This window comes from Pygocentrus nattereri, chromosome 16, assembly GCF_015220715.1.
Source record: "Pygocentrus nattereri isolate fPygNat1 chromosome 16, fPygNat1.pri, whole genome shotgun sequence".
Classification (NCBI taxonomy): Eukaryota; Metazoa; Chordata; class Actinopteri; order Characiformes; family Serrasalmidae; genus Pygocentrus; species Pygocentrus nattereri.
In genome coordinates this window covers 35,208,217-35,230,790 of record NC_051226.1, presented here as the reverse complement: position 1 = coordinate 35,230,790, position 22,574 = coordinate 35,208,217, and the positions used below count along the sequence as shown (strand labels likewise).

General features: G+C 40.8%; 1 protein-coding gene across 1 annotated transcript in view; it reads right to left on the bottom strand.

The window, feature by feature from the left end:
* unc5da (unc-5 netrin receptor Da) overlaps nucleotides 1–22,574 on the bottom strand; it is a 326,135-nt gene that overhangs the window by 107,962 nt on the left and 195,599 nt on the right. The gene's annotated exons all lie outside the window — the stretch shown is intronic.

The following is a 22,574-nucleotide window of genomic DNA, read 5'->3' as shown; positions in this document are numbered from 1 at the left end:
TAAAAGCTTTTGGTTTTGGTGACAGGTTTTTATCCTGGGTTAAACGCTGAGGCCTCCTGTATGATTAAGGCAGGAGGGGGTTTGAGTGTTCCAGTTCTAGTCAGCAGAGGAATCAGGCAGGGGTGTCCTTTATCAGGACAGCTGCATTCTCTGGCAGTAGAGCCTTTTCTTCGTTTACTCAGGAAGAGGTTGTCAGGCTTACAGTTTCAAGGAAGCCCTGTGAAGCTTTCGGCATATGCAGATGCTATTTCTGTGGCAATTCGTCATGGGTATGATGTTCATTCTTTGCAAGAGTGCTTGAACATTTATCCTATATTAGCTTCCTCTGCTAAGTTGAACTGGAACAAAACAGAAGCACTGTGGTGTGGTGTTCGTAATGAGAACCTCTATATGCCGACGATTCCAGGTGGTGTTAAGTAGGGCAGATTTGGTCTGAAGTTTTTAAGGGTTTGGTTAGGCACTGATCAGGCTCAGGGCCAGAACTGGGAGGGGTTAAGGGAGAAGGTCCATGCTAGGTTGTCTACATGGTCTTGCCTGCTAGAGCCACTTGCCTCCTAGTTTTGATTGCCAACAACCTTATTGCATCAGCTCTTTGGCACAAGTTTACTGTGCTGAATCCCCCTGATGGTCTGGTTGATGATATTCAGAAGGCACTGATAAACTTTTTTTGGAATGGACATCACTGGCTCAGGGCTGCTGTACTTTACCTCCTGGGTAGAGGAGGGAGGACAGGGCCTGATAGACATTTGATCCAGAGTCACTGTTTTGCAGGCTGTGCAGTGCCTTCTGTATCATACACACCATTGCTGGACAGATGTAGCTTTTGCCCTCCTAAGTGTTACTGGACACATGGGCCTTGACAAGCACCTCTTTTTCTCTTGTTTTAGGGACAGTGGACTGGATGACAGCAGAGGACTTGGCAGATATGACTGACCTAAGATCAATGCGTCTGGCTTCACAGGTGCTTGGTTGTTTAAAATCTGACTTGTCTGCCCTTGTATCTGAATACCTGGATGTGACCCCCATGGAAGACTGGCAGACCATTGACATGGATTTCCCAGAACTTGTACTGGAAATGGGTCAGGAGGACTGGCAGGAGGTTCAAGGGGCACTTCTTTCCATGGAAACTCTTGGGACTTTCAGTGGAATTACTAAACAGAGACTGTATCAAGCATGCACAAATGTTTAGAATTTTTGAAGCCTGAGGGATGTACGGGAGACTAAATGGTCTGAGGTTGTTGAGGCAGGCTCATCCCCGAAAGGTATCTGGCAGTCAGTGTACAAAAGGCCCATCAATAAGAGAACAGCCAACATTCAGTGGAGAATTGTACATGGTTTTAGCAACGAACAGACATGCGGCATGGATCAATTGGGGAAGTTGGAGAAAGTTGTCCTTTCTGTGGTGCTCCAGAGACTCTGTTTCATGTTTTTCTGCAGTGCTCACGGTTAGGTTCAATTTTAGTGTTAGTCAAAAAATGGGGCTTGACATTTTTAGGGTTTTTTAGGGATAGTTTGTTCCTTTATGGCCCCAAATATTCAGTTTTTGAAAAAGACAAAGTGGTGCTTTAAAATTTTTGTTTGGGGCAGCAAAGATGGTGATTTGGTGCATGAGAAAAAACAGGATTAAGGGGTGTGAAGGGACTGACCCTGTCCTAATGGTGAGAGGTCTCGTGATGAAACGACTCTGTGCTGGATTTGCTAATTATAATCTTGGGGATGGCTTGGACCCCTTTTTTGTGTGTGAGGGGGTGGGGAGCTCATTTGTGAGCCGGATGGATTTGGTGGGTTTGTGGTGAATTTCTGTGCTGATTTCTGTGTGATCTGTCTCCAGTGTTTACTGGTTAAATTAAAAGTGTTTTGAAAAGTCTCTCTCCTTCTCTCTCTCTCTTTCTCTCTCTCTCCTTCTCTTCCTCTCTCTCTCTCTCTCTCTCTCTCCTTCTCTTCCTCTCTCTCTCTCTCTCTCTTTCTCTCCTTCTCTCTCTCTCTCTCTCCCTCATTCTCTCTCTCTCCTTCTCTCTCTCTCCCTTTCTCTCCCTCTCTCTGCTAATCCAGAATCAAAGGCTTGGCTCATGTCTGTTTAAACAGTGTGTAAACATGTAGCTGCTCTTAATCTGAGACTCTTTATGTTCCTCTGTGATCTTGTGTTAAACTGATCTGTTTATGCTCCGCCCAGAAGTGTGTACCTCCCAGCTGCTGTTGTGAGTTTGGACACGTCTCACTGATGGAAACTGGAATATCTCAGTTGTAGAATATTTACTGATTATACTGAGCCTCAGGATTAAACCCTTAAAATCTCAGGCTTATTAATCAGTAACTACAGGGACTTCATTGCAAACAGGCTGAGTTACTCTTATGACCACTTAGGGGTTAAGTCTAGTCCCCTTTCAATGCAGTACGTCTAGACTGAATGTTGCTTAGTCCAGGACGATGCTTAATCCCTAACCAGGACACTGAAGCAACAAGAACTTTTTTGTCTTTTTTATTTTACTTCCACTCACTGGCCACTTTATTAGAAACGCCCACCTTGTGCTTCCACTGACTGGCCACTTTATTAGAAACACCTACCTTGTACTTCCACTCACTGGCTACTTTATTAGAAACACCCACCTTGTACTTCCACTAACTGGCCATTTTATTAGAAACACACACCTTGTAGTTCCACCTACTGGCCACTTTATTAGAAACACCCACCTTGTGCTTCCACTCACTGGCCACTTTATTAGAAATGCCCACCTTGTGCTTCCACTCACTGGCCACTTTATTAGAAACACACCTTGTGCTTCCACTCACTGGCCACTTTATTAGAAACACCCACCTTGTGCTTCCACTCACTGGCCACTTTATTAGAAACACCCACCTTATACATCCATTCACTGGCCACTTTATTAGAAACACCGACCATGTGCTTCCACTCACTGGCTACTTAATTAGAAACACCCACCTTGTGCTGCCACTCACTTGACCACACAGAATATACTCAATTCCAAAAGGCCAGGATAATAAATAAAAACCAAATAAAAACAGAAAGCAGTGATTTTACAAATTTGCTTTGACCTGTTTTTGAAGGAAAACAGTACAAAGACAAGATATGTAGTGTTTTACCTTACAAACTTAATTGTTTTTGTAAAACAAATGCTCATTCTGAAATTGATGCCGATAAAAAATCCCAAAAAGTTGAAACAGGTGCAATTTAAGCCTAGGAACATTGTGTAATTTTCAAAAAATATCTTAAACAAGTGATGCTTGGGTAAAGTTATTAATAAACACTGTTAAGTCTGTACTATGCACAGTAGAAGTCGTATATAACCAACGTCCAGAAACACCGCCGACTTCTCTGGGCTTGAGCTCATCTGAAATGGACTGATGTTTAGTGGAAATGTGTACTGTGGTCTGATGAGTCAAGCTTCAGACTGTGTTCTTCAAGCCAAAGAACAAATAGACCATCCAGATTTTTACCAGCATAAAGTTTAAAATCCAGCATCTATCATGGTGAGAGAGGGATTACTGGATAACTTGCACATCTGTGAAGGCTCCATTATGCAGAACACATTTTGGAGCAACAAATGCTGCCATATAGTGCTATACAGAACCATTTACAAAAAGAGTTGTATATAGAACCATATACACCATGTTATCCATCAATCTGATGAATGAAACCAGCGTGGTTTAAGCATGACATGGTTCTTTATAGAACTCATAGTTTATAGAACTCATTTTATAAAATGTTTACAGTTGCAAAAAAACAATAAAGCTCCTAGTGTAACATACTCTACTAATTTACTAATTACTGCTTTCATTTTTTAAACTATTATTTATTTTTTTATTATTTTTGTTGTACTTTTTAACTTTTTAAAGTTAAGTTTGCATATTAAATGCAAATGTAATTCGTTATGTAATTAACATATAACATAATTTAATTGTTTTATACATGATTCTATTTATATGTTATAACAAAGTGACAATAACAACTAAAAAACAACAACAAACAAAACACACTCTCTCTCTCTCTCTCTCTCTCTCTCTCTCTGTCTCTCTCTCTCTCTCTCTGTCTTCTAGTTTCTTCATCCCTGCTGGATGTCAACCCTCCAAAAATGCTCCAAAATAACCCTCTGTCTTCCTTTCTTCTTTCTTCCCTCTGTTCTACTCTTTCTCTCTCTTTTTCTCTCTGCTTTGAATCTCTCTCCTGACGCTCGGCTCTCCTCTCATTTCTCTGTCACCCTAAATCTCTCTATCCCTATTTCATCTCCGCTCGCTCTCTAAATCTCTCCACAGGAAGGCCTCTTTCACTCTCTCTCTCCGTAAATCTCTCCATTTGTCTCTGTGCTCGTACACACTCATGCTCTCCTGTCATCCTCCTCTCCTCCATCAGCCTGACTGACGCTCACATGTTCCGATGAGCAGCAGGTCGCTCTCTGACCCTTTCTGTGAGTAAACAGCAGCTTATGAGTCATGATGGTTCAATTTACCCAGGCAAATCAAACAGAGTTGTCTCATTGGCCGTTGGCTGTTCTAGAATGTTCTGAGGTCTGTGCTGTAAAATGAGCCATTTTGCAGTAACCAAATCATTCATAATAGATACTGAATAATTCATAGTACACACTGAATAAGTCATAGCAGTTACTGAATAATTCATAGCAATAACTGAATAATTCATAGCAGTTAGTGAATAAATCATAGCAGATACTGAATAATTCATAGGAGTTACTGAATAATTCATAGCAGTAACTGAAAAATTAATAGCAGTTATTGAATAATTCACAGCAGTTACTTAATAATGCATAGTAGATACTGAATAATTCATAGTCGATGCTGAATAACTCGTAGTATTAACTAAATAATTCATAGTGGATATTCAATAATTCATAGCAGTTGCAGAATAATTCATGAAACTTACTTAATAATTCATAGAAGATACTGAATAATCCATATCAATAACAGAATAATTCATACCAGTTACTGAGTAATTCATATTAGATATTGAATAATTCATAGCAATAACTGAAAAATTCATAGTAGATACTGAATAATTCATAGTCGATGCTGAATAACTCAAAATAATTCATAGTGGATATTCAATAATTTGTAGCAGTTGCAGAATAATTCATAGTAGTTTCTTAATAATACTTAAAAGATGCTGAATAATTCATGGCAGTTACTGAATAATTCATAGCAATAACTGAATAATTCATAGCCATTACTGAAAAATTCTAAGCAGTAACTGAAAAATTCATAGCAGTTACTAAATAATTCATAGCAGTTACTGAATAATTCATAATAGATCCTGAATAATACATAGTAGATACTGAAAAATTTATAGTCAATGCTGAATAAATCATAGTAATTACCAAATAATTCATAGTGGATATTCAATAATTCATAGTAGTTGCAGAATAATTCATAATAACAACTTAATAATTCATAGCAGATACTGAATAATCCATAGCAATAACTGAATAATGCATAGCAGTTACTTAATAATTCATAGTAGATACTGAATAATCCATAGCAATAACTGAATAATTCATAGTAGAGACTGAATAATGCATGGCAGTTACTGAATAATTCAAAGCAGTTACTGAATAATTCATAGTAGATCCTGAAAAATTCATAGTCGATGCAGAATAACTCATAGTATTTACCAAATAATTCATAGTGGATATTCAATAATTCATAGCAGTTACAGAATAATTCATAATAGTTACTTAATAATTCATAGAAGATACTGAATAATTCATAGCAGTTACTGAATAATTCATAATAGTTACTTAATAATTCATAGAAGATACTGAATAATTCATAGCAGTTACTGAATAATTCATAGCAATAAGTGAATAATTCATAGCAGTTACTGAATAATTCATAGTAGATCCTAAACAATTTATAGCAGTTACTGAATAATACACAGCAGTTACTGAAAAATTCATAGGAGTAACTTAATAATTCACAGTGGATACTGAAAAATTCATAGTAGATCCTGAATAATTCATAGCAATAACTGAATAATTCATAGCAGTTTCTGAATAATCTATAGCAGTTACTGAATAATTCATAGTGGATACTGAAAAATTAATAGCAGTAACCGAATAAGTCATACCAGTTACTGAATAATTCATAGTAGATAGTGAATAATTCATAGCAGTAGCTGAATAATTCATAGTAGTTGCTGAATAATTCATAGTGGATACTGAAAAATTCATAGCAGTAGCTGAATAATTCAAAGCAGAGACTGAATAATTCATAGCAGTTAGTGAATAATGCATAGTCGATGCTGAATAACTCATAGTAGTTACCGAATAATTCATAGTGGAAACTCAATAATTCTGTCACGCACCCTTCAGGTTCAGACACTCACTTGGTCTCACTCTCCATAATACTGAGGTCACCTGTGTTGTATGTCATATGACTACTTAGCTTTAGTTTATAAGCCCGGGCTTAGAATAGGATCAATGCGAAGTATTGTATCCTTTGTATATCTGCCTGATTGCTTATGACCCTTTTGCCTGTTTTCTGACTACATCTTTTGTTATTCCCTTTGGATTGTCTGCCTGTGGTTATTTCTCCATGTTCTGACCTTTTGGACTGTTTTCTGGACTTAGATTTTTTTGCCTTGCCCTTTGCATTGCTTGTTTACTGTTATGTTTGCTTTCTGGCTAAGTTGTTTGGTTTTGACCCACGCCTTCCCTGTGACCATGAGCTCGGATTACGTCTTCATTTGTAAAGTCTTTCTTGCTCATTTTTACCGCAAGCTTCTGATTTCATCTGTGCCATTACAAATTCATGGAAGTTACTGAATTATGCATAGTAGACACTGAATAATTCATAGCAGTTACTGAATAATTCATAGCAGTTACTGAATAATTCATAGTAGATACTGAATAATTCATAGTAGTTACTGAATATTTCATAGTAGACACTGAATAATTCATAGTCAATGATGAATAACTCTTAGAAGTTGCTGAAAAATTCAGCAACTGAATAAATCATAGTAGATACTGAATAATTTGTAGTGGATACTAAATAATTCATAGAAGTTACTGAATAATTCATAGAAGATAATTCATAGTAGACACTGAATGGTTCATAGTGGATACTGCATAATTCATATTATTTACTGAAGGATTCATTGTAGATCCTGAACAATTATCAGTGATTACTTGATATCAGTGATTGGCCCCTCCCAGTCTTCCATGTGCTTGTGTTTACCTCCCTGTCTTGTCCATGTGCTATTTGCTTTGATTCCTTCCCGGTCCTGCCCCCTTGTTTCCAGACCCCGCCCTTGATTGTTACGACCCATTTTCCACCTGTGTCTTGTGAACCATTGTTATCCCTGTTGTATTTAAGCCCTGTGTTGTCCCCTGTGTGTTTGAAGTATATGTATTGTTGCTGTTTGTACTGTTCGAAGTGTATTGTTTGAATTCTGTGCTTGTTTAATTATGTCCGTCCCTCCTGCTCTTCGTGTTGGCTCTCTGACCATGGACTGTCTCGACCCTGATTTTGGATTTGTCCAGAATAATTCTCACTTTTCTCAGCACGTGTGTCCGCCTCATCGCTCACTGTTACATTACTGAATAATTCATAGTGGTTATTAAATAATTACTGGTAGTAACTAAATAATTCTTAGTAGTTACTGAATAATTACTTGGCACGGTATTGGGCCAATACCTGATACAGTGACATTGCATCCCTAGTCATCAATAATATCTTCTTTTCTAAATACTACATATAAATATATGTACACATTAGGAAAATAATTATTTACTGTAGTAAAATCTTACATCAAATATCTTTACAATATACATTTTTTTACTTCAGTTTTTCAAAAACACCAACAGCTCTTCTTGTGAAAGACTACTACCACTAACTGACCACTATATTAGAAACACACACCTTGGAGTTCCACTCACTGGTCACTTTATTAGAAACACCCACCTTGTACATTTAAAGTATCTCACTGGCCACTTTATTAGAAACACCCACCTTGTACATTTAAAGTATCTCACTGGCCACTTTATTAGGAACACCCACCTTGTACATTTAAAGTATCTCACTGGCCACTTTATTAGAAACACCCACCTTGTACATTTAAAGTATCTCACTGGCCACTTTATTAGAAACACCCACGTTGTACATTTAAAGTATTTCACTGGCTTAAACACAGTAAACGTAATTGTAGAAATGACAGAATTCATTTACAGTGTACACACACCTACACGGAGGTGCACATTCACGTTGCTGTCATCCTCATTTAGCTCAGTTTGATGAGCCCTGACCTCCTTCAGCGCTGCACTCACACAATCTGCCCTGACCACGGCGATTATCACCCCCGGCAACAAGCCCTAGCAACCGACACCGGTGCGCCGCTTCAAACGAACATCAGCCTCATGCATTGAAAAAGCAGTTAGCAGTCTCCAGTTGCCATTATCTATGCACGCACAGCTGTTTTGAAAGATGATACGAATTCCCCGCGTCGCCCTCGGGGCCTGAAATATGAATATCTGGCCGTCCCGTGAACCCTTGCCGCTTCATATGTGTCGGTAAAGCCACGTACCTGGGCTTTATTCACCTGTCAGAGGAGAACACCCAGCGCCGGGGCCATTTATGGAGCTTTTCCATTATACATCTTTACCATCATAAATCATTCATCCTCCCAAAGTGCATTTAAGAGCTACTCTGATTGCTAAAACAATGCCATGGCTGCCTTGGTTGCTTTCCTTTAGCTATAGGTTGCAAAAAGGTCAGGCGAGGCCGCTAAAAGCTTTCGAACGTGCATAACAGTTCTTGACCTTTTCGCACGAGCATCTTTGGTGGCCATTGAGGAATGATTACGTTTATGTAACCTGAGAAGCAATAACCTCTCCCAGGCCACTTATTCCAAACCCTTTCCTCGTGTGTCCATTTGCTACCTTTCCTTATCTGAACTGCCTTATAGATCCTAGAACTCCATGTACACTTTTTGAGCAGGACGTTATAAGCTAGAACTGATGGTATAAGCTAGAACTGATGGTATAAGCTAGAACTGGCACTTTTGACAACTTGTTACCTAATTTTGGCAGCAGGCTCTTTAAACCAAGACTGTTAGCTTGTTTGTGTAGCAGGTTTTTAAAACTAAAACTAGTAGTATTTCTGTAGCGAGTACCTATAATCAGGACGGCTAGCCAAATCTGGTAGCCAGCACTTACAAGCAAAACTGTCAGCTAATTTTTGTATTCTTTTCTGACAACTAGATTTCTTAACCAATTTTGGTAGCCGGCGCTTATAACAATAACTGTTAGCCAACTTTGGCATGGGTATTTGGCATTTGCCAACTCTTTTGACCAATACTGTTAGCTTATTTTGGTAGCAGGTTCTTCCAAACAAAACAGAATAGCCAGCCAAGTCTAGTAGCCAGTGCTTATAAGCAGAATTGCTAGCCAAGTCTAGTAGCCAGCACTTATAACCAGAATAGCTAGCCAAGTCTAGTAACTAGCACTTATAACCAGAATAGCTAGCCAAGTCTAGTAGCCAGCACTTATAACCAGAATAGCCAACCAAGTCTAGTAACCAGCGCTTATAACCAGAATAGCCAGCCAAGTCTAGTAGCCAGCACTTATAACAAGAATAGCTAGCCAAGCCTAGTAGCCAGTGCTTATAACAAGAATAGCCAGCCAAGTCTAGTAGCCAGTGCTTATAACCAGAATAGCCAGCCAAGTCTAGTAACTAGCACTTATAACCTGAATAGCTGGCCAAGTCTAGTAACTAGCACTTATAACCAGAATAGCTAGCCAAGTCTAGTAGCCAGTGCTTAAAAGCAGAATTGCTAGCCAAGTCTAGTAGCCAGCACTTATAACAAGAATAACTAGCCAACTCTAGTAGCCAGCACTTATAACCAGAATAGCTAGCCAAGTCTAGTAACTAGCACTTATAACCAGAATAGCTAGCCAAGTCTAGTAGCCAGCACTTATAAACAGAATAGCCAGCCAAGTCTAGTAGCCAGTGCTTATAAGCAGAATTGCTAGCCAAGTCTAGTAGCCAGCGCTTATAACCAGAATAACTAGCCAAGTCCAGTAGCCAGCACTTATAACCACAATAACTAGCCAAGTCTAGTAGCCGGCACGTATAACCAGAACAGCTAGCCAGGTCTAGTAGCCAGCACTTATAAACAGAATAACTAGCAAAGTCTAGTAGCCAGAACTCATAACCAGAATAGCCAGCCAAGTCTAGTAGCCAGCACTTATAACCAGAATAGCCAGCCAAGTCTAGTAGCCAGCACTTACAACCAGAATAGCCAGCCAAGTCTAGTAGCCAGCACTTATAACCAGAACAGCCAGCCAAGTCTAGTAGCCAGCGCTTTTAACCAGAATAGCCAGCCAAGTCTAGTAGCCAGCGCTTATAACCAGAATAGCTAGCCGAGTCTAGTAGCCAGCACTTATAAACAGAATAGCCAGCCAAGTCTAGTACCCAGTGCTTATAAGCAGAATTGCTAGCCAAGTCTAGTAGCCAGCGCTTATAACCAGAATAACTAGCCAAGTCCAGTAGCCAGCACTTATAACCACAATAACTAGCCAAGTCTAGTAGCCGGCACTTATAACCAGAACAGCTAGCCAAGTCTAGTAGCCAGCACTTATAAACAGAATAACTAGCAAAGTCTAGTAGCCAGAACTCATAACCAGAATAGCTAGCCAAGTCTAGTAGCCAGCACTTATAACCAGAATAGCCAACCAAGTCTAGTAGCCAGCACTTATAACCAGAATAGCTAGCCAAGTCTAGTAGCCAGCACTTATAACCAGAATAGCCAACCAAGTCTAGTAGCCAGCACTTATAACCAGAATAGCCAGCCGAGTCTAGTAGCCAGCGCTTTTAACCAGAATAGCCAGCCAAGTCTAGTAGCCAGCGCTTTTAACCAGAATAGCCAGCCAATTCTAGTAGCCAGCGCTTATAACCAGAATAGCTAGCCAAGTCTAGTAGCCAGCACTTATAAACAGAATAGCCAGCCAAGTCTAGTAGCCAGTGCTTATAAGCAGAATTGCTAGCCAAGTCTAGTAGCCAGCGCTTATAACCAGAATAACTAGCCAAGTCCAGTAGCCAGCACTTATAACCACAATAACTAGCCAAGTCTAGTAGCCGGCACTTATAACCAGAACAGCTAGCCAAGTCTAGTAGCCAGCACTTATAAACAGAATAACTAGCAAAGTCTAGTAGCCAGAACTCATAACCAGAATAGCTAGCCAAGTCTAGTAGCCAGCACTTATAACCAGAATAGCCAACCAAGTCTAGTAGCCAGCACTTATAACCAGAATAGCTAGCCAAGTCTAGTAGCCAGCACTTATAACCAGAATAGCTAGCCAAGTCTAGTAGCCAGCACTTATAACCAGAATAGCCAACCAAGTCTAGTAGCCAGCACTTATAACCAGAATAGCCAGCCGAGTCTAGTAGCCAGCGCTTTTAACCAGAATAGCCAGCCAAGTCTAGTAGCCAGCGCTTTTAACCAGAATAGCCAGCCAATTCTAGTAGCCAGCGCTTATAACCAGAATAGCTAGCCAAGTCTAGTAGCCAGCACTTATAAACAGAATAGCCAGCCAAGTCTAGTAGCCAGTGCTTATAAGCAGAATTGCTAGCCAAGTCTAGTAGCCAGCGCTTATAACCAGAATAACTAGCCAAGTCCAGTAGCCAGCACTTATAACCACAATACCTAGCCAAGTCTAGTAGCCGGCACTTATAACCAGAACAGCTAGCCAAGTCTAGTAGCCAGCACTTATGAACAGAATAACTAGCAAAGTCTAGTAGCCAGAACTCATAACCAGAATAGCTAGCCAAGTCTAGTAGCCAGCACTTATAACCAGAATAGCCAAACAAGTCTAGTAGCCAGCGCTTATAACCAGAATATCTAGCCAAGTCCAGTAGCCAGCACTTATAACCACAATAACTAGCCAAGTCTAGTAGCCGGCACTTATAACCAGAACAGCTAGCCAAGTCTAGTAGCCAGCACTTATAAACAGAATAACTAGCAAAGTCTAGTAGCCAGAACTCATAACCAGAATAGCCAGCCAAGTCTAGTAGCCAGCACTTATAACCAGAATAGCCAGCCAAGTCTAGTAGCCAGCACTTATAACCAGAATAGCCAGCCAAGTCTAGTAGCCAGCGCTTATAACCAGAATAGCCAGCCAAGTCTAGTAGCCAGCGCTTTTAACCAGAATAGCCAGCCAAGTCTAGTAGCCAGCGCTTATAACCAGAATAGCTAGCCGAGTCTAGTAGCCAGCACTTATAAACAGAATAGCCAGCCAAGTCTAGTACCCAGTGCTTATAAGCAGAATAGCTAGCCAAGTCTAGTAGCCAGCGCTTATAACCAGAATAACTAGCCAAGTCCAGTAGCCAGCACTTATAACCACAATAACTAGCCAAGTCTAGTAGCCGGCACTTATAACCAGAACAGCTAGCCAAGTCTAGTAGCCAGCACTTATAAACAGAATAACTAGCAAAGTCTAGTAGCCAGAACTCATAACCAGAATAGCTAGCCAAGTCTAGTAGCCAGCACTTATAACCAGAATAGCCAACCAAGTCTAGTAGCCAGCACTTATAACCAGAATAGCTAGCCAAGTCTAGTAGCCAGCACTTATAACCAGAATAGCTAGCCAAGTCTAGTAGCCAGCACTTATAACCAGAATAGCCAACCAAGTCTAGTAGCCAGCACTTATAACCAGAATAGCCAGCCGAGTCTAGTAGCCAGCGCTTTTAACCAGAATAGCCAGCCAAGTCTAGTAGCCAGCGCTTTTAACCAGAATAGCCAGCCAATTCTAGTAGCCAGCGCTTATAACCAGAATAGCTAGCCAAGTCTAGTAGCCAGCACTTATAAACAGAATAGCCAGCCAAGTCTAGTAGCCAGCACTTATAAACAGAATAGCCAGCCAAGTCTAGTAGCCAGTGCTTATAAGCAGAATTGCTAGCCAAGTCTAGTAGCCAGCGCTTATAAACAGAATAACTAGCCAAGTCCAATAGCCAGCACTTATAACCACAATAACTAGCCAAGTCTAGTAGCCGGCACTTATAACCAGAACAGCTAGCCAAGTCTAGTAGCCAGCACTTATAAACAGAATAACTAGCAAAGTCTAGTAGCCAGAACTCATAACCAGAATAGCTAGCCAAGTCTAGTAGCCAGCACTTATAACCAGAATAGCCAACCAAGTCTAGTAACCAGCACTTATAACCAGAATAGCTAGCCAAGTCTAGTAGCCAGCACTTATAACCAGAATAGCTAGCCAAGTCTAGTAGCCAGCACTTATAACCAGAATAGCCAACCAAGTCTAGTAGCCAGCACTTATAACCAGAATAGCCAGCCGAGTCTAGTAGCCAGCGCTTTTAACCAGAATAGCCAGCCAAGTCTAGTAGCCAGCGCTTTTAACCAGAATAGCCAGCCAATTCTAGTAGCCAGCGCTTATAACCAGAATAGCCAGCCAAGTCTGGTAGCCAGCACTTATAAACAGAATAGCCAGCCAAGTCTAGTAGCCAGTGCTTATAAGCAGAATTGCTAGCCAAGTCTAGTAGCCAGCGCTTATAACCAGAATAACTAGCCAAGTCCAGTAGCCAGCACTTATAACCACAATAACTAGCCAAGTCTAGTAGCCGGCACTTATAACCAGAACAGCTAGCCAAGTCTAGTAGCCAGCACTTATAAACAGAATAACTAGCAAAGTCTAGTAGCCAGAACTCATAACCAGAATAGCTAGCCAAGTCTAGTAGCCAGCACTTATAACCAGGATAGCCAACCAAGTCTAGTAGCCAGCACTTATAACCAGGATAGCTAGCCTAGTCTAGTAGCCAGCACTTATAACCAGAATAGCCAGCCAAGTCTAGTAGCCGGCACTTATAACCAGAACAGCTAGCCAAGTCTAGTAGCCAGCACTTATAAACAGAATAACTAGCAAAGTCTAGTAGCCAGAACTCATAACCAGAATAGCTAGCCAAGTCTAGTAGCCAGCACTTATAACCAGAATAGCCAACCAAGTCTAGTAGCCAGCGCTTATAACCAGAATAACTAGCCAAGTCCAGAAGCCAGCACTTATAACCACAATAACTAGCCAAGTCTAGTAGCCGGCACTTATAACCAGAACAGCTAGCCAAGTCTAGTAGCCAGCACTTATAAACAGAATAACTAGCAAAGTCTAGTAGCCAGAACTCATAACCAGAATAGCCAGCCAAGTCTAGTAGCCAGCACTTATAACCAGAATAGCCAGCCAAGTCTAGTAGCCAGCACTTATAACCAGAATAGCCAGCCAAGTCTAGTAGCCAGCACTTATAACCAGAATAGCCAGCCAAGTCTAGTAGCCAGCGCTTTTAACCAGAATAGCCAGCCAAGTCTAGTAGCCAGCGCTTATAACCAGAATAGCTAGCCGAGTCTAGTAGCCAGCACTTATAAACAGAATAGCCAGCCAAGTCTAGTACCCAGTGCTTATAAGCAGAATTGCTAGCCAAGTCTAGTAGCCAGCGCTTATAACCAGAATAACTAGCCAAGTCCAGTAGCCAGCACTTATAACCACAATAACTAGCCAAGTCTAGTAGCCGGCACTTATAACCAGAACAGCTAGCCAAGTCTAGTAGCCAGCACTTATAAACAGAATAACTAGCAAAGTCTAGTAGCCAGAACTCATAACCAGAATAGCTAGCCAAGTCTAGTAGCCAGCACTTATAACCAGAATAGCCAACCAAGTCTAGTAGCCAGCACTTATAACCAGAATAGCTAGCCAAGTCTAGTAGCCAGCACTCATAACCAGAATAGCTAGCCAAGTCTAGTAGCCAGCACTTATAACCAGAATAGCCAACCAAGTCTAGTAGCCAGCACTTATAACCAGAATAGCCAGCCGAGTCTAGTAGCCAGCGCTTTTAACCAGAATAGCCAGCCAAGTCTAGTAGCCAGCGCTTTTAACCAGAATAGCCAGCCAATTCTAGTAGCCAGCGCTTATAACCAGAATAGCTAGCCAAGTCTAGTAGCCAGCACTTATAAACAGAATAGCCAGCCAAGTCTAGTAGCCAGTGCTTATAAGCAGAATTGCTAGCCAAGTCTAGTAGCCAGCGCTTATAACCAGAATAACTAGCCAAGTCCAGTAGCCAGCACTTATAACCACAATAACTAGCCAAGTCTAGTAGCCGGCACTTATAACCAGAACAGCTAGCCAAGTCTAGTAGCCAGCACTTATAAACAGAATAACTAGCAAAGTCTAGTAGCCAGAACTCATAACCAGAATAGCTAGCCAAGTCTAGTAGCCAGTGCTTATAAGCAGAATTGCTAGCCAAGTCTAGTAACCAGCATTTATAACAAGAATAACTAGCCAACTCTAGTAGCCAGCACTTATAACCAGAATAGCCAGCCAAGTCTAGTAACCAGCGCTTATAACCAGAATAGCCAACCAAGTCTAGTAGCCAGCACTTATAACCAGAATAGCCAGCCAAGTCTAGTAGCCAGCGCTTTTAACCAGAATAGCCAGCCAAGTCTAGTAGCCAGCGCTTATAACTAGAATAGCCAACCAAGTCTAGTAGCCAGCACTTATAACCAGAATAGCCAGCCAAGTCTAGTAGCCAGCGCTTTTAACCAGAATAGCCAGCCAAGTCTAGTAGCTAGTGCTTATAACCAGAATAGCCAGCCAAGTCTAGTAGCCAGCGCTTATAACCAGAATAGCCAGCCAAGTCTAGTAGCCAGCGCTTATAACCAGAATAGCCAGCCAAGTCTAGTAGCCAGTGCTTATAAGCAGAATTGCTAGCCAAGTCTAGTAACCAGCATTTATAACAAGAATAACTAGCCAACTCTAGTAGCCAGCACTTATAAACAGAATAACTAGCAAAGTCTAATAGCCAGCGCTTATAACCAGAATAGCTAGCCAAGTCTAGTAGCCAGCACTTATAAACAGAATAGCCAGCCAAGTCTAGTAGCCAGTGCTTATAACCAGAATAGCCAGCCAAGTCTAGTACCCAGTGCTTATAACCAGAATAGCCAGCCAAGTCTAGTAGCCAGCACTTATAACCAGAATAGCTAGCCAAGTCTAGTAACTAGCACTCATAACCAGAATAGCTAGCCAAGTCTAGTAGCCAGCACTTATAACCAGAATAGCCAACCAAGTCTAGTAGCCAGCGCTTATAACCAGAATAGCCAGCCAAGTCTAGTAGCCAGCACTTATAACAAGAATAGCTAGCCAAGCCTAGTAGCCAGTGCTTATAACCAGAATAGCCAGCCAAGTCTAGTAGCCAGCGCTTATAACCAGAATAGCCAGCCAAGTCTAGTAGCCAGCGCTTATAACCAGAATAGCCAGCCAAGTCTAGTAGCCAGTGCTTATAAGCAGAATTGCTAGCCAAGTCTAGTAACCAGCATTTATAACAAGAATAACTAGCCAACTCTAGTAGCCAGCACTTATAAACAGAATAACTAGCAAAGTCTAATAGCCAGCGCTTATAACCAGAATAGCTAGCCAAGTCTAGTAGCCAGCACTTATAAACAGAATAGCCAGCCAAGTCTAGTAGCCAGTGCTTATAACCAGAATAGCCAGCCAAGTCTAGTACCCAGTGCTTATAACCAGAATAGCCAGCCAAGTCTAGTAGCCAGCACTTATAACCAGAATAGCTAGCCAAGTCTAGTAACTAGCACTTATAACCAGAATAGCTAGCCAAGTCTAGTAGCCAGCACTTATAACCAGAATAGCCAACCAAGTCTAGTAGCCAGCGCTTATATCCAGAATAGCCAGCCAAGTCTAGTAGCCAGCACTTATAACAAGAATAGCTAGCCAAGCCTAGTAGCCAGTGCTTATAACCAGAATAGCCAGCCAAGTCTAGTAGCCAGTGCTTATAACCAGAATAGCCAGCCAAGTCTAGTAGCCAGCACTTCTAACCAGAATAGCCAGCCAAGTCTAGTAGCCAGCGCTTTTAACCAGAATAGCCAGCCAAGTCTAGTAGCCAGCGCTTATAACCAGAATAGCCAGCCAAGTCTAGTAGCCAGCGCTTATAACCAGAATAGCCAGCCAAGTCTAGTAGCCAGCGCTTTTAACCAGAATAGCCAGCCAAATCTAGTAGCTAGTGCTTATAACCAGAATAGCCAGCCAAGTCTAGTAGCCAGCGCTTATAACCAGAATAGCCAGCCAAGTCTAGTAGCCAGTGCTTATAAGCAGAATTGCTAGCCAAGTCTAGTAGCCAGCATTTATCACAAGAATAACTAGCCAACTCTAGTAGCCAGCACTTATAACCAGAATAACTAGCAAAGTCTAATAGCCAGCGCTTATAACCAGAATAGCTAGCCAAGTCTAGTAGCCAGCACTTATAAACAGAATAGCCAGCCAAGTCTAGTAGCCAGTGCTTATAACCAGAATAGCCAGCCAAGTCTAGTACCCAGTGCTTATAACCAGAATAGCCAGCCAAGTCTAGTAGCCAGCACTTATAACCAGAATAGCCAACCAAGTCTAGTAGCCAGCACTTATAACCAGAATAGCTAGCCAAGTCTAGTAGCCAGCACTTATAACCAGAATAGCCAACCAAGTCTAGTAGCCAGCACTTATAACCAGAATAGCTAGCCAAATCTAGTAGCCAGCACTTATAACCACAATAGCTAGCCAAGTCTAGTAGCCAGCACTTATAACCAGAATAGCCAACCAAGTCTAGTAGCCAGCACTTATAACCAGAATAGCTAGCCAAGTCTAGTAACTAGCACTTATAACCAGAATAGCCAGCCAAGTCTAGTAGCCAGTGCTTATAACCAGAATAGCCAGCCAAGTCTAGTAGCCCACACTAATAACCAGAATAGCTAGCCAAGTCTAGTAGCCAGCACTTATAACCAGAATAGCCAACCAAGTCTAGTAGCCAGCACTTATAACCAGAATAGCTATCCAAGTCTAGTAGCCAGCACTTATAACCAGAATAGCCAACCAAGTCTAGTAGCCAGCACTTATAACCAGAATAGCTAGCCAAGTCTAGTAGCCAGCACTTATAACCAGAATAGCCAACCAAGTCTAGTAGCCAGCACTTATAACCAGAATAGCCAGCCAAGTCTAGTAGCCAGCGCTTTTAACCAGAATAGCCAGCCAAGTATAGTAGCCAGTGCTTATAACCAGAATAGCTAGCCAAGTCTAGTAGCCAGCGCTTTTAACCAGAATAGCCAACCAAGTCTAGTAGCCAGCACTTTTAACTAGAATAGCCAGCCAAGTCTAGTAGCCAGCGCTTTTAACCAAAACATTAACCAATTTTCATAACCAATGTTAGTTAATAATAACAGTAATAATGTTTGTTAACTTTGGTCGTCAGCTTGGCTAACCAGCACTCAGCCAACTACGCTGTGTTAGCCAGCTATGCTAACTGTTATGGCTCTGCATTTGGCAGAGGAAATGAAGAAAAAAAAATAGAAATGTCAGAAATAGACATGCAGCCTTGCCTATTCACACAGACACTTAGCTTAATATGACAGAAATCAGCAAAAAGGAAGTTTGAACAAATCCTGTGGTGTGATTTGACATTAGCGTTTCTCTTTCTGTGTCTTCTCTCACTGCAGTAGGCCTGCTTTGCTTCATGGCTCTACAGTGTTCTCAGTGTTTTCTGAATGACCGCATTTAAACGACTGACAGATTTAACTCTGTTCAGTCCAGCAGGACAAATAATCAAACACCGCCACACGGACAGCCCAAGGACACCAGCAGGCCGGCTATCTGAGTTTGATTTATTGGAATGTCCACTGGGCAGATGCTATCGGTGTGTATGTGTCCTGGACTGCTGGACCCCAGACTAAATCAATGGAACCTTGCAGATTTGCACAGTCGATTAGCTTAGCCTTACACACCTGAGGTTTATTGCCCACAGTGATCTGAATGGGAAGGCGTCTGTGTTAAAAGATGGGAATCGCTCCAGGCACCACAATCAAACCTCCAGCAGTCACGTTCAGTTTCTATACTCTTTAATGAGCTCCTATTGAGTTCAATTTACTGTATTGTGGCTCAGGTGGAGTCCAAACACTGGTGCTTAAAGGTTGTTGTAAGCATCTGATTAGAACTCTTTCTGTCTAATAATGTTGCAAAGCTTTTGTTAAAGGCCAAGATGGGACTTTGAATGTTATGAACAAGGGATTTACATTAGCATGACTTTTACATTGGAAATTCACCAAAATTGGCAGTAGGCTAGCCTGTCTAGTGAAACAGCGTCTGGGGGGGTTTCATTGCTCAACATGGCCAAGAACCAGACATTTTGATAGGAAGGGGCTGTTAAACTGATGTGCAAAACATCCAACCACAAACCATTGAAATGCCTGTCCCACTGCAGATAGCAGTATCAAAGGTGCACTGTGTAAGATTTAACTGTATTTATGAGCAGAAATGGTATATAGTATACAGAACCATGTTTTCATTACTGTATATTCACCTGTAAATACAAATCAGCTTAGAACCCTCTTATATCTACATAGGGAGCAGATCGTCTTCCAGCAGAGGCCGCCATATTGCACCGCCATGTTTCTACTTTAATATTCCAAGACTTTCTGAAGCCTGTAGTTTGGTTTTGCTTTTGAACCATTAGGCCAAAAACTGACCATAATAGAAAAACCAAACACTGGCTCTAGAGGGCGCCTTACATGCTTTGATGTTGAAGTGGCAGCTTGAATTTGGTGGTGTAGCACCAGTTGGAAGACATAGAAAAAAGAAGAACCTAAATTTTGACAAATGGAGGACCATACTTATTATTTAGCACAAGAAATGCAAGTGAGGGTGAATTCTTGTCGTCAAAGAAGCGCAAACCTGGTTCTACTATATGCTTGGAAAGGGAAGTGTGAGGGAGGGGTATTCAGTTGGTTGCAATCTGCAACTTCGCCACTAAAACTTACTGCCCCTTTAAAGGATGCTGTACAATATTGGTTTCATGTGACTAAACTTCAGACTCTGTAATCTAAGATTTTCAGTTGTTTCGGTGTTAGTGGTTAACCCGCTTTCAATGAATGATTCTAATCAAAGTGCAAAATTGGTTTTGCCTGGGATCAAACAAACATAAAAATGGTGTGGCACTGGCACCAGGTTAGCCTACATATGGCGACAGCATCTGGAGGTTTTCATCGCTCAAAATGGCCAAGAACCCCAAACTTTGATAGGAAGGGGTTATTAAACTGATGTGCGAAACATCCAACCAAAAACCATTGAAATGCCTGTCTCACTGCAGATGTTTCTGGGTCACAGGAGGGGGCGATGGAGCCTATCCCAGCTGTCACTCAGCAGAAGGCAATATAGTAAACAAAACCAAGTTTTCATTAGTGTTTAATCACTTGTAAATATGAATTGTTGTGTATCCGTTAGCTTTGAATAAGCCCTACATAGGGAGCAGATCCTCTTCCAATAGAGGCTGCCATGTTGTGCTGACATGTTCCTAGTAATCATCTCGTGTGGCAAGAAGTTTGAGAACACACATTTTGACAAATGGAGGAACATATTTATTATTTAGCACAAGAAAAGCAAGTTAGGGTGAATCCTTGTCGTCAAAGAAGCAAAAAACCTGGTTCTACTACACGCTTGAAAAGGGAAGGGTGAGGGAGGTGTATTCAGCTGATTGCACTCTGCAACCTCACCACTAGATGCTACGAAATCTTACACACTGCACCTTTTATGAACGTTGTTGCTAATATTTAGTGTCCTGGACCTCTGGCTGTACAGTATTGGTTTCATGAGACTAAACCTCAAAGTAATTAAGGTTTTCAGTTGTTTTGGTGTGAGTGGTTTCCTCCCTTTCATCCCTTTGAATCTAATCAAACTGTTGGATGAGATTGATGAAGTTACCTCTGCTTTCCAGATGCTATTCCTTTTAGGTACATGGTGTTATACAGTGGTAGATGATCTTCAAAATCTCCCAGGTGCCTTTAGAACATTTTCATCTCATCGATCGAATGTGAACTAGGCTCAAAGTAGAACTGCGGCCAAATCGGCAGCAGATCTCAGGAGACTAGATTGGAGTTCAAATCAGATTTTTGCTGGTATTTTGAACACATGGCTGATCTTTATCTCAAGGTGTGGATGTATCAAATCAGGTCTTATATATTCCAAGAGTTTCTGAGGCCTAGAGTTTGGTTGTGCTATCGAGCCGCCGGGCCAAAAACTGGACTCAAACCGCAGCCTTTCTTTGGTCTCAGGAGATATGGCACACTATCGTCACAAACCCAAATATAACGCATCATTTTTATACAATCCACAGAGGCTCAACAGCATAAAATATCTGCCTTTTCAGTGTCTCTTGTTCGACGCAGAACAAAGTGGCATGAAAAGGTGCAGCGATTGAACCGCAGAGGCCCAGACTGCTTTCAGAGGGAGTGAATGGAAAACAACAATCGCTGTCTGGCGCGTTGAAGGCAACGTCTACATCTGAGTGGAGAGTAAAGCGATGGCGTTTCTCTGGATTGCATCACCATCGTGGTCCTTTCAGCATCTCTCTCTCTCTCTCTCTCTCGCTCTCTCTCTCTCTCTCTCTCTGATAAAGCGCTAAAGGCAGCGAGTCGCCGCTTTCATGCCCTCAACCTTACATTTAGGTCTTGATCAAAAATGATATGATGTGGCAGTGCTAGCGGAGGTGAAAGTGAACTTAGCAGAGTGAGCCACGTATTGGAGGTACATGAAAATGAAGCGCATGTGTTCATGAACAGGACAAAGATCGCAGTCCACCATTCAGACCTTGACCATCCCTGTTTTCTGCCCTATAGAGACCAGTGTGGTCTCACATTCAAGCATACAGTTAGTAATCGGATGTAATATAAGAGCTGCTCTATAGATCAGTAGTTAAAAACAGACAACTGAAGAAATAAGCAGTGTTTCCGGAATGACGATCAGAGCTGTAGAACATGGTGAAGTGACCCAGAAAGGTGTAGAACATCAACAACGTTCCAGTACATTAATATCTAATGTCCTAATACAGCTATTATCCAAAAATGAAAGTTCTAATAAAATGTATATCCAGAATAAAGTTCTAATAAAATTTATATCCAGAATAAAGTTCTAATACAATTCATGTCAAGAATGAAGTTTTAACAAAATTATTATCTAGAATGAAATTCTAATACAATGTATATCTAGAATGAAGTTCTATTCAAATTTATACCTGGAATAAAATTTACATCTAGAGTGAAGTTCTAATAAAATTCATATCCAGAATAAAGTTCTAATAAAATTAATATCCAAAATGAAGGTCTAGTAAAATTCAAATCTAGGATGGAGTTTGAATAAAGTGTATATCTAGAATGGAGGTCTAACAAAATTTATATCCAGATCAAACTTCTAATAAAATTCATATCCAGAATGAAGTTTTTATAAACGTTATATCTAGATTGAAGTTCTAATAAAATTAATATCCAGAATGACATTCTAATAAATTCATATTCAAGTTTCAATGAATTAATATCCAGAATAAAGTTGTTATAAATTCATATCTAGAATAAAATTCAAATAAATTCATACCTACAATGAAGTTCTAATAAAATGTACACACAAAATAAAATTCTAATAAACTTTATATCCAAATAAAAATTCTATTAAAATTCATATCTAAAATGAAACTAGAATAAAATTAATATTTAGACTAAAATTATAATAAAATCAATATCCAGACTAAAATGA